This window comes from Vespula vulgaris, chromosome 8 (genome assembly GCF_905475345.1).
Source record: "Vespula vulgaris chromosome 8, iyVesVulg1.1, whole genome shotgun sequence".
In the NCBI taxonomy this organism is placed as follows: domain Eukaryota; kingdom Metazoa; phylum Arthropoda; class Insecta; order Hymenoptera; family Vespidae; genus Vespula; species Vespula vulgaris.
The window spans coordinates 8,667,720-8,681,447 of record NC_066593.1 but is presented as its reverse complement, the minus strand read 5'-3'; the positions used below and the strand labels follow the sequence as shown (position 1 = coordinate 8,681,447).

The following is a 13,728-nucleotide window of genomic DNA, read 5'->3' as shown; positions in this document are numbered from 1 at the left end:
CTCTCTCTCTCTCTCTCTCTCTCTGTATATATATATACATATTATATATAATATATAATATATATGTATATATATATATATATATATATATATATATATATATATATATATATCTGTATATATCTCAATCTGTATCAGAAATAAACTCAGGGTTTATAAAAAAACATTATCATATACGTATTCATCTGCGTATCAATGCAAATACGACTTACATCTTGCATCGAAAAATGACAATAGTCGACTATAATTAGTGAATTTCTTAATCAGTGGTATTACATCTTACGTTGATACATTTGTGAAGAGCTTTGTTATCTACGTCCAGTTGAAAGGCATTTTAACTATTAACCGAAGTATTGAAATCTTTTATCAAAAGTCTTAACGTTAACGACAAACGAATAAAAGATTGTATTAGAGTTTAATTCGATATCTTCCATTGTACCTTCCAATATAATAATGTAAACTTTATTAACGAGAAGTAGAATCATATATCTAATTAAAAATAAACAACTAATAGATTTCGTTCCATTACAAAGATATATATACATACATTTATGCGTACACATTAAAAGTATTGCTAATAAAAAATCAATAGGATTATAGAAAACATTTCATTGTAAATTGATGCCGAAAATAACAAATACCCTTCAATAATGTGTAATTTTTTCTTTTTCTATCAAGTATTAATTTCTTTTTAATCAATTTAAACATTTTTAGTTCATAATGTATCAATAACAATATCAGATATTTAATTTTGGCTCATTGCAGAACAAAGGTTGCTCGTTACTGTCCATACAATATAAGAAAATCTCAAGCAATACCCAAGAGAAAGACTACTGTATACTTTGTGTATGTGTGCGTGGGTGTGTATATTATGTATCTAGTTATGTACATATGTATCTATTTACAAACGTATGTTTATATGGGATCTTCCAACATTCCACCTTGGTGGTTGCCGAAAGACTGATCTCATACGATATTCGACAGAAAGTAAATAACATAAGGTGGATTTAGATATTTCAGCTTATAGAGAAACATATAAACATTGTAATAAGATTTGCTTTGTATACGTCAGCTAGTAAATGGTATAAACATTCTCTTTTTCTTTCAGTGTAATAATATTATATATATATATATATTAAAATTTTTATAATTTAATTAGTTAATTAATCAAAATCAAAAAATAAAAGAAAGCAACAGGAATACAAAAATACGAGACCTCATCGAAAACTCCGTTTGTTAGGACAGACGTCCTTCCTCGTAAACAATGAACTTTCATCTCTCTCTCTCTCTCTCTCTTCCTCGCTCTATTTTGCTATTTTTTTCTTAATTTTTCTGTATGCACGTGTACGCGTATGTACGTAATACGTATATGCCTTTCAACAAATGTAATATCGTTTGGTATCGATATATTTTATATATAGAAAGATCGTCGACGATCGAACGTGATGCGTGTACCTGATCGTGACGCCCTTATTTCAATATTGTAAATTTAATTTGTCAACGAGGTATAAATTCTATATTCATTTAAATACACATACCTTGATATGTGTATGAATAATGCATATTAATCATAATACGCATTAAATGACACGTTTAAATGAAATCCCACATTAAAATTTACATTGTACTAAATACATATACTACATAAGAACAAGAAAGCAAAATTGAATATACCAAGATACTTTATTCTTCTTCTTCTTCTTCTTCTGCATATTATTGTTGTTGTTATTATTGTTATTATTATCCTTATTGTATTTAGAAATCTATCATAATTGAAGATATTGGGAAATAAAGATGAGATTTCTTTCTTATTCTTCTTAACTGTTTTTTTTTTTCTTTTTCTTTTCTTTTATATGAATAATAAGAAATATAAGGTATCATAATCAGATACATATGTAATCTTCTTTAATTTGAATGGGTTTTTGATATAATTGTACTTTGGACGCCTAATGCTTCCTTATCGAATGCCTTTTTGTCAAGAGCTAACAAAGTTTCTTTTCAATTTAATCTCGATATCGTTCTTTGTTTTATTCAAATTCTCGATTCGTTTACCCTTTCTTTCTCTCTCTCTCTCTCTCTCTCTTTCTCTCTCTGTATATATATATACATATTATATATAATATATATATATATATATATATATATATATATATATATATATATATATATCTGTATATATCTCAATCTGTATCAGAAATAAACTCAGGGTTTATAAAAAAACATTATCATATACGTATTCATCTGCGTATCAATGCAAATACGACTTACATCTTGCATCGAAAAATGACAATAGTCGACTATAATTAGTGAATTTCTTAATCAGTGGTATTACATCTTACGTTGATACATTTGTGAAGAGCTTTGTTATCTACGGCCAGTTGAAAGGCACTTTAACTATTAACCGAGGTATTGAAATCTTTTATCAAAAGTCTTAACGTTAACGACAAACGAATAAAAGATTGTATTAGAGTTTAATTCGATATCTTCCATTGTATCTTCCAATATAATAATGTAAAGTTTATTAACGAGAAGTAGAATCATATATCTAATTAAAAATAAACAACTAATAGATTTCGTTCCATTACAAAGATATATATACATACATTTATGCGTACACATTAAAAGTATTGCTAATAAAAAATCAATAGGATTATAGAAAACATTTCATTGTAATTTGATGCCGAAAATAACAAATACCCTTCAATAATGTGTAATTTTTTCTTTTTCTATCAAGTATTAATTTCTTTTTAATCAATTTAAACATTTTTAGTTCATAATGTATCAATAACAATATCAGATATTTAATTTTGGCTCATTGCAGAACAAAGGTTGCTCGTTACTGTCCATACAATATAAGAAAATCTCAAGCAATACCCAAGAGAAAGACTACTGTATACTTTGTGTATGTGTGCGTGGGTGTGTATATTATGTATCTAGTTATGTACATATGTATCTATTTACAAACGTATGTTTATATGGGATCTTCCAACATTCCACCTTGGTGGTTGCCGAAAGACTGATCTCATACGATATTCGACAGAAAGTAAATAACATAAGGTGGATTTAGATATTTCAGCTTATAGAGAAACATATAAACATTGTAATAAGATTTGCTTTGTATACGTCAGCTAGTAAATGGTATAAACATTCTCTTTTTCTTTCAGTGTAATAATATTATATATATATATATTAAAATTTTTATAATTTAATTAGTTAATTAATCAAAATCAAAAAATAAAAGAAAGCAACAGGAATACAAAAATACGAGACCTCATCGAAAACTCCGTTTGTTAGGACAGACGTCCTTCCTCGTAAACAATGAACTTTCATCTCTCTCTCTCTCTCTCTCTCTTCCTCGCTCTATTTTGCTATTTTTTTCTTAATTTTTCTGTATGCACGTGTACGCGTATGTACGTAATACGTATATGCCTTTCAACAAATGTAATATCGTTTGGTATCGATATATTTTATATATAGAAAGATCGTCGACGATCGAACGTGATGCGTGTACCTGATCGTGACGCCCTTATTTCAATATTGTAAATTTAATTTGTCAACGAGGTATAAATTCTATATTCATTTAAATACACATACCTTGATATGTGTATGAATAATGCATATTAATCATAATACGCATTAAATGACACGTTTAAATGAAATCCCACATTAAAATTTACATTGTACTAAATACATATACTACATAAGAACAAGAAAGCAAAATTGAATATACCAAGATACTTTATTCTTCTTCTTCTTCTTCTTCTGCATATTATTGTTGTTGTTATTATTGTTATTATTATCCTTATTGTATTTAGAAATCTATCATAATTGAAGATATTGGGAAATAAAGATGAGATTTCTTTCTTATTCTTCTTAACTGTTTTTTTTTTTCTTTTTCTTTTCTTTTATATGAATAATAAGAAATATAAGGTATCATAATCAGATACATATGTAATCTTCTTTAATTTGAATGGGTTTTTGATATAATTGTACTTTGGACGCCTAATGCTTCCTTATCGAATGCCTTTTTGTCAAGAGCTAACAAAGTTTCTTTTCAATTTAATCTCGATATCGTTCTTTGTTTTATTCAAATTCTCGATTCGTTTACCCTTTCTTTCTCTCTCTCTCTCTCTCTCTCTTTCTCTCTCTCTGTATATATATATACATATTATATATAATATATATATATATATATATATATATATATATATATATATATATATATATATCTGTATATATCTCAATCTGTATCAGAAATAAACTCAGGGTTTATAAAAAAACATTATCATATACGTATTCATCTGCGTATCAATGCAAATACGACTTACATCTTGCATCGAAAAATGACAATAGTCGACTATAATAAGTGAATTTCTTAATCAGTGGTATTACATCTTACGTTGAAACATTTGTGAAGAGCTTTGTTATCTACGGCCAGTTGAAAGGCATTTTAACTATTAACCGAAGTATTGAAATCTTTTATCAAAAGTCTTAACGTTAACGACAAACGAATAAAAGATTGTATTAGAGTTTAATTCGATATCTTCCATTGTATCTTCCAATATAATAATGTAAAGTTTATTAACGAGAAGTAGAATCATATATCTAATTAAAAATAAACAACTAATAGATTTCGTTCCATTACAAAGATATATATACATACATTTATGCGTACACATTAAAAGTATTGCTAATAAAAAATCAATAGGATTATAGAAAACATTTCATTGTAATTTGATGCCGAAAATAACAAATACCCTTCAATAATGTGTAATTTTTTCTTTTTCTATCAAGTATTAATTTCTATTTAATCAATTTAAACATTTTTAGTTCATAATGAATTCTATCAATAACAATATCAGATATTTAAGTTTGGCTCATTGCAGAAGAAAGGTTGCTCGTTACTGTCCATACAATATAAGAAAATCTCAAGCAATACCCAAGAGAAAGACTACTGTATACTTTGTGTATGGTTGCGTGGGTGTGTATATTATGTATCTAGTTATGAACATATGTATCTATTTACAAACGTATGTTTATATGGGATCTTCCAACATTCCACCTTGGTGGTTGCCGAAAGACTGATCTCATACGATATTCGACAGAAAGTAAATAACATAAGGTGGATTTAGATATTTCAGCTTATAGAGAAACATATAAACATTGTAATAAGATTTGCTTTGTATACGTCAGCTAGTAAATGGTATAAACATTCTCTTTTTCTTTCAGTGTAATAATATTATATATATATATATATGTATATATATATATATTAAAATTTTTATAATTTAATTAGTTAATTAATCAAAATCAAAAAATAAAAGAAAGCAACAGGAATACAAAAATACGAGACCTCATCGAAAACTCCGTTTGTTAGGACAGACGTCCTTCCTCGTAAACAATGAACTTTCATCTCTCTCTCTCTCTCTCTCTTCCTCGCTCTATTTTGCTATTTTTTTCTTAATTTTTCTGTATGCACGTGTACGCGTATGTACGTAATACGTATATGCCTTTCAACAAATGTAATATCGTTTGGTATCGATATATTTTATATATAGAAAGATCGTCGACGATCGAACGTGATAGGTGTACCTGATCGTGACACCCTTATTTCAATATTGTAAATTTAATTTGTCAACGAGGTATAAATTCTATATTCATTTAAATACACATACCTTGATATGTGTATGAATAATGCATATTAATCATAATACGCATTAAATGACACGTTTAAATGAAATCCCACATTAAAATTTACATTGTACTAGATACATATACTACATAAGAACAAGAAAGCAAAATTGAATATACCAAGATACTTTATTCTTCTTCTTCTTCTTCTTCTGCATATTATTGTTGTTGTTATTATTGTTATTATTATCCTTATTGTATTTAGAAATCCATCATAATTGAAGATATTGGGAAATAAAGATGAGATTTCTTTCTTATTCTTCTTAACTGTTTTTTTTTTCTTTTTCTTTTCTTTTATATGAATAATAAGAAATATAAGGTATCATAATCAGATACATATGTAATCTTCTTTAATTTGAATGGGTTTTTGATATAATTGTACTTTGGACGCCTAATGCTTCCTTATCGAATGCCTTTTTGTCAAGAGCTAACAAAGTTTCTTTTCAATTTAATCTCGATATCGTTCTTTGTTTTATTCAAATTCTCGATTCGTTTACCCTTTCTTTCTCTCTCTCTCTCTCTCTCTCTCTCTCTCTCTCTGTATATATATATACATATTATATATAATATATAATATATATGTATATATATATATATATATATATATATATATATATATATATATCTGTATATATCTCAATCTGTATCAGAAATAAACTCAGGGTTTATAAAAAAACATTATCATATACGTATTCATCTGCGTATCAATGCAAATACGACTTACATCTTGCATCGAAAAATGACAATAGTCGACTATAATTAGTGAATTTCTTAATCAGTGGTATTACATCTTACGTTGAAACATTTGTGAAGAGCTTTGTTATCTACGGCCAGTTGAAAGGCATTTTAACTATTAACCGAAGTATTGAAATCTTTTATCAAAAGTCTTAACGTTAACGACAAACGAATAAAAGATTGTATTAGAGTTTAATTCGATATCTTCCATTGTATCTTCCAATATAATAATGTAAAGTTTATTAACGAGAAGTAGAATCATATATCTAATTAAAAATAAACAACTAATAGATTTCGTTCCATTACAAAGATATATATACATACATTTATGCGTACACATTAAAAGTATTGCTAATAAAAAATCAATAGGATTATAGAAAACATTTCATTGTAAATTGATGCCGAAAATAACAAATACCCTTCAATAATGTGTAATTTTTTCTTTTTCTATCAAGTATTAATATCTTTTTAATCAATTTAAACATTTTTAGTTCATAATGTATCAATAACAATATCAGATATTTAATTTTGGCTCATTGCAGAACAAAGGTTGCTCGTTACTGTCCATACAATATAAGAAAATCTCAAGCAATACCCAAGAGAAAGACTACTGTATACTTTGTGTATGTGTGCGTGGGTGTGTATATTATGTATCTAGTTATGTACATATGTATCTATTTACAAACGTATGTTTATATGGGATCTTCCAACATTCCACCTTGGTGGTTGCCGAAAGACTGATCTCATACGATATTCGACAGAAAGTAAATAACATAAGGTGGATTTAGATATTTCAGCTTATAGAGAAACATATAAACATTGTAATAAGATTTGCTTTGTATACGTCAGCTAGTAAATGGTATAAACATTCTCTTTTTCTTTCAGTGTAATAATATTATATATATATATATATATATATATATATATATATATATATATTAAAATTTTTATAATTTAATTAGTTAATTAATCAAAATCAAAAAATAAAAAAAAGCAACAGGAATACAAAAATACGAGACCTCATCGAAAACTCCGTTTGTTAGGACAGACGTCCTTCCTCGTAAACAATGAACTTTCATCTCTCTCTCTCTCTCTCTCTTCCTCGCTCTATTTTGCTATTTTTTTCTTAATTTTTCTGTATGCACGTGTACGCGTATGTACGTAATACGTATATGCCTTTCAACAAATGTAATATCGTTTGGTATCGATATATTTTATATATAGAAAGATCGTCGACGATCGAACGTGATGCGTGTACCTGATCGTGACACCCTTATTTCAATATTGTAAATTTAATTTGTCAACGAGGTATAAATTCTATATTCATTTAAATACACATACCTTGATATGTGTATGAATAATGCATATTAATCATAATACGCATTAAATGACACGTTTAAATGAAATCCCACATTAAAATTTACATTGTACTAGATACATATACTACATAAGAACAAGAAAGCAAAATTGAATATACCAAGATACTTTATTCTTCTTCTTCTTCTTCTTCTGCATATTATTGTTGTTGTTATTATTGTTATTATTATCCTTATTGTATTTAGAAATCTATCATAATTGAAGATATTGGGAAATAAAGATGAGATTTCTTTCTTATTCTTCTTAACTGTTTTTTTTTTTCTTTTTCTTTTCTTTTATATGAATAATAAGAAATATAAGGTATCATAATCAGATACATATGTAATCTTCTTTAATTTGAATGGGTTTTTGATATAATTGTACTTTGGACGCCTAATGCTTCCTTATCGAATGCCTTTTTGTCAAGAGCTAACAAAGTTTCTTTTCAATTTAATCTCGATATCGTTCTTTGTTTTATTCAAATTCTCGATTCGTTTACCCTTTCTTTCTCTCTCTCTCTCTCTCTCTCTCTCTCTCTCTCTCTCTCTCTCTCTCTCTCTCTGTATATATATATACATATTATATATAATATATATATATATATATATATATATATATATATATATATATATATCTGTATATATCTCAATCTGTATCAGAAATAAACTCAGGGTTTATAAAAAAACATTATCATATACGTATTCATCTGCGTATCAATGCAAATACGACTTACATCTTGCATCGAAAAATGACAATAGTCGACTATAATTAGTGAATTTCTTAATCAGTGGTATTACATCTTACGTTGATACATTTGTGAAGAGCTTTGTTATCTACGGCCAGTTGAAAGGCATTTTAACTATTAACCGAAGTATTGAAATCTTTTATCAAAAGTCTTAACGTTAACGACAAACGAATAAAAGATTGTATTAGAGTTTAATTCGATATCTTCCATTGTATCTTCCAATATAATAATGTAAAGTTTATTAACGAGAAGTAGAATCATATATCTAATTAAAAATAAACAACTAATAGATTTCGTTCCATTACAAAGATATATATACATACATTTATGCGTACACATTAAAAGTATTGCTAATAAAAAATCAATAGGATTATAGAAAACATTTCATTGTAAATTGATGCCGAAAATACCAAATACCCTTCAATAATGTGTAATTTTTTCTTTTTCTATCAAGTATTAATATCTTTTTAATCAATTTAAACATTTTTAGTTCATAATGTATCAATAACAATATCAGATATTTAATTTTGGCTCATTGCAGAACAAAGGTTGCTCGTTACTGTCCATACAATATAAGAAAATCTCAAGCAATACCCAAGAGAAAGAATACTGTATACTTTGTGTATGTGTGCGTGGGTGTGTATATTATGTATCTAGTTATGTACATATGTATCTATTTACAAACGTATGTTTATATGGGATCTTCCAACATTCCACCTTGGTGGTTGCCGAAAGACTGATCTCATACGATATTCGACAGAAAGTAAATAACATAAGGTGGATTTAGATATTTCAGCTTATAGAGAAACATATAAACATTGTAATAAGATTTGCTTTGTATACGTCAGCTAGTAAATGGTATAAACATTCTCTTTTTCTTTCAGTGTAATAATATTATATATATATATATATATGTATATATATATATATTAAAATTTTTATAATTTAATTAGTTAATTAATCAAAATCAAAAAATAAAAGAAAGCAACAGGAATACAAAAATACGAGACCTCATCGAAAACTCCGTTTGTTAGGACAGACGTCCTTCCTCGTAAACAATGAACTTTCATCTCTCTCTTTCTCTCTCTTCCTCGCTCTATTTTGCTATTTTTTTCTTAATTTTTCTGTATGCACGTGTACGCGGATGTACGTAATACGTATATGCCTTATAACAAATGTAATATCGTTTGGTATCGATATATTTTATATATAGAAAGATCGTCGACGATCGAACGTGATGCGTGTACCTGATCGTGACACCCTTATTTCAATATTGTAAATTTAATTTGTCAACGAGGTATAAACTCTATATTCATTTAAATACACATACATTGATATGTGTACGAATAATGCATATTAATCATAATACGAATTAAATGAAACGTTTAATTGAAATCCCACATTAAAATTTACATTGTACTAGATACATATACCACATAAGAACAAGAAAGCAAAATTGAATATACCAAGATACTTTATTCTTCTTCTTCTTCTTCTTCTGAATATTATTGTTGTTGTTATTATTGTTATTATTATCCTTATTGTATTTAGAAATCTATCATAATTGAAGATATTGGGAAATAAAGATGAGATTTCTTTCTTATTCTTCTTAACTGTTTTTTTTTTCTTTTTCTTTTCTTTTATATGAATAATAAGAAATATAAGGTATCATAATCAGATACATATGTAATCTTCTTTAATTTGAATGGGTTTTTGATATAATTGTACTTTGGACGCCTAATGCTTCCTTATCGAATGCCTTTTTGTCAAGAGCTAACAAAGTTTCTTTTCAATTTAATCTCGATATCGTTCTTTGTTTTATTCAAATTCTCGATTCGTTTACCCTTTCTTTCTCTCTCTCTCTCTCTCTCTCTCTCTCTCTCTCTCTCTCTGTATATATATATACATATTATATATAATATATATATATATATATATATATATATATATATATATATATATATATATATATATCTGTATATATCTCAATCTGTATCAGAAATAAACTCAGGGTTTATAAAAAAACATTATCATATACGTATTCATCTGCGTATCAATGCAAATACGACTTACATCTTGCATCGAAAAATGACAATAGTCGACTATAATTAGTGAATTTCTTAATCAGTGGTATTACATCTTACGTTGATACATTTGTGAAGAGCTTTGTTATCTACGGCCAGTTGAAAGGCATTTTAACTATTAACCGAAGTATTGAAATCTTTTATCAAAAGTCTTAACGTTAACGACAAACGAATAAAAGATTGTATTAGAGTTTAATTCGATATCTTCCATTGTATCTTCCAATATAATAATGTATAGTTTATTAACGAGAAGTAGAATCATATATCTAATTAAAAATAAACAACTAATAGATTTCGTTCCATTACAAAGATATATATACATACATTTATGCGTACACATTAAAAGTATTGCTAATAAAAAATCAATAGGATTATAGAAAACATTTCATTGTAAATTGATGCCGAAAATAACAAATACCCTTCAATAATGTGTAATTTTTTCTTTTTCTATCAAGTATTAATTTCTTTTTAATCAATTTAAACATTTTTAGTTCATAATGTATCAATAACTATATCAGATATTTAATTTTGGCTCATTGCAGAACAAAGGTTGCTCGTTACTGTCCATACAATATAAGAAAATCTCAAGCAATACCCAAGAGAAAGACTACTGTGTACTTTGTGTATGTGTGTGTGGGTGTGTATATTATGTATCTAGTTACGTACATATGTACATATACACATATGTATCTATTTACAAATGTATGTTTGTATGGGATCTTCCAACATTCCACCTCGGTGGTTGCCGAAAGACTGATCTCATACGATATTCGACAGAAAGTAAATAACATAAGTTGTATTTAGATATTTCAGCTTATATAGAAACATATAAACATTGTAATAAGATTTGCTTTGTATACGTCAGCTAGTAAATGGTATAAACATTCTCTTTTTCTTTCAGTGTAATAATATTATATATATATATATATGTATATATATATATATATTAAAATTTTTATAATTTAATTAGTTAATTAATCAAAATCAAAAAATAAAAGAAAGCAACAGGAATACAAAAATACGAGACCTCATCGAAAACTCCGTTTGTTAGGACAGACGTCCTTCCTCGTAAACAATGAACTTTCATCTCTCTCTTTCTCTCTCTTCCTCGCTCTATTTTGCTATTTTTTTCTTAATTTTTCTGTATGCACGTGTACGCGTATGTACGTAATACGTATATGCCTTATAACAAATGTAATATCGTTTGGTATCGATATATTTTATATATAGAAAGATCGTCGACGATCGAACGTGATGCGTGTACCTGATCGTGACACCCTTATTTCAATATTGTAAATTTAATTTGTCAACGAGGTATAAACTCTATATTCATTTAAATAAACATACATTGATATGTGTACGAATAATGCATATTAATCATAATACGAATTAAATGACACGTTTAATTGAAATCCCACATTAAAATTTACATTGTACTAGATACATATACCACATAAGAACAAGAAAGCAAAATTGAATATACCAAGATACTTTATTCTTCTTCTTCTTCTTCTTCTGCATATTATTGTTGTTGTTATTATTGTTATTATTATCCTTATTGTATTTAGAAATCTATCATAATTGAAGATATTGGGAAATAAAGATGAGATTTCTTTCTTATTCTTCTTAACTGTTTTTTTTCTTCTTCTTTTCTTTTATATGAATAATAAGAGGTATAAGGTATCATAATCGGAAACCTATGTAATCGTCTTTCATTTGAATGGGTCTTTGATATAATTGTACTTTGGATAGCTGATCTTTCCTAATCCAGTGCCTCTTTGTCAAGATCTAACAAAGTTCCTTTCAATTTAATCTCGATATCGTTCTTTGTTCTATTCAAATTCTCGATTCCTTTACCCTTTTTCTTTCTCTCTCTCTCACACTCTCACTCTCTGTATATACATTAATATATAAATATATATATATATATATATATATATATATATATATATTATTTTATACGAATATATCTGAATCTGTATCAGAAATGAGTAACTCAGGGTTTATAAAAAAACATTATCATATACGTATTTATCCCCGTATCAATGCAAATACGACTTACATCTTGCATTGAAAAATGACAATAGCCGACTATAATTATTGAATTTCTTAATCAGTGGTATTACATCTTACGTTGATACAATTGTGAAGAGCTTTGTTATCTACGGCCAGTTGAAAGGCATTTTAACTATTAACCGAAGTATTGAAATCTTTTATCACAAGTCGTAACGTTAACGACAAACGAATAAAAGATTATATTAGAGTTTATTTCCAATTTTCCAGCTCGGTGGTTGCCGAAAGACTGCTCTCATACGATATTCGATAGAAAGTAAATAACATAAGTTGTATTTAGATATTTCAGCTTATATAGAAACATATAATCATTGTAATAAGATTTGCTTTGTATACGTCAGCTAGTAAATGGTATAAACATTCTCTTTTTCTTTCAGTGTAATAATATTATATATATATATACATATATATATATATATATATATATATTTAAATTTTTATAATTTAATTAGTTAATAAATCAAAATCAAAAAATAAAAGAAAGCAACAGGAATAGAAAAATACGAGACCTCATCGAAAACTCCGTTTGATAGGACAGACGTCCTTCCTCGTAAACAATGAACTTTCATCTCTCTCTCTCTCTCTTCCTCGCTCTATTTTGCTATTTTTTTCTCAATTTTTCTGTATGCACGTGTACGCGTATGTACGTAATACGTATATGCCTTTTAACAAATGTAATATCGTTTGGTATCGATATATTTTATATATTGAAAGATCGTCGACGATCGAACGTGATGCGTGTACCTGATCGTGACACCCTTATTTCAATATTGTAAATTTAATTTGTCAACGAGGTATAAATTCTATATTCATTTAAATACACATACATTGATATGTGTATGAATAATGCATATTAATCATAATACGCATTAAATGACACGTTTAAATCAAATCCCACATCAAAATTTACATTGTACTAGCTACATATACCACATAAGAACAAGAAAGCAAAATTGAATATACCAAGATACTTTGTTCTTCTTCTTCTTCTTCATATTATTGTTGTTATTATTATTGTTATTATTATTCTTATTGTCTTTATAA

General features: G+C 27.1%; 1 long non-coding RNA gene across 1 annotated transcript in view; it reads right to left on the bottom strand.

Moving 5' to 3' along the window:
- The window catches only part of LOC127065948 (uncharacterized), a 63,232-nt gene extending 51,309 nt beyond the window's left edge, over positions 1-11,923 (bottom strand). Inside the window, exons 1-3 of the long non-coding RNA XR_007782216.1 lie at positions 11,346-11,923; positions 7,768-9,244; positions 3,512-3,594 (exon numbers count right to left, since the gene is read on the bottom strand). This is a non-coding gene — a long non-coding RNA (uncharacterized LOC127065948). The remainder of the gene's footprint in view (positions 1-3,511; positions 3,595-7,767; positions 9,245-11,345) is intronic.
- Positions 11,924-13,728: the final 1,805 nt, after the last annotated feature.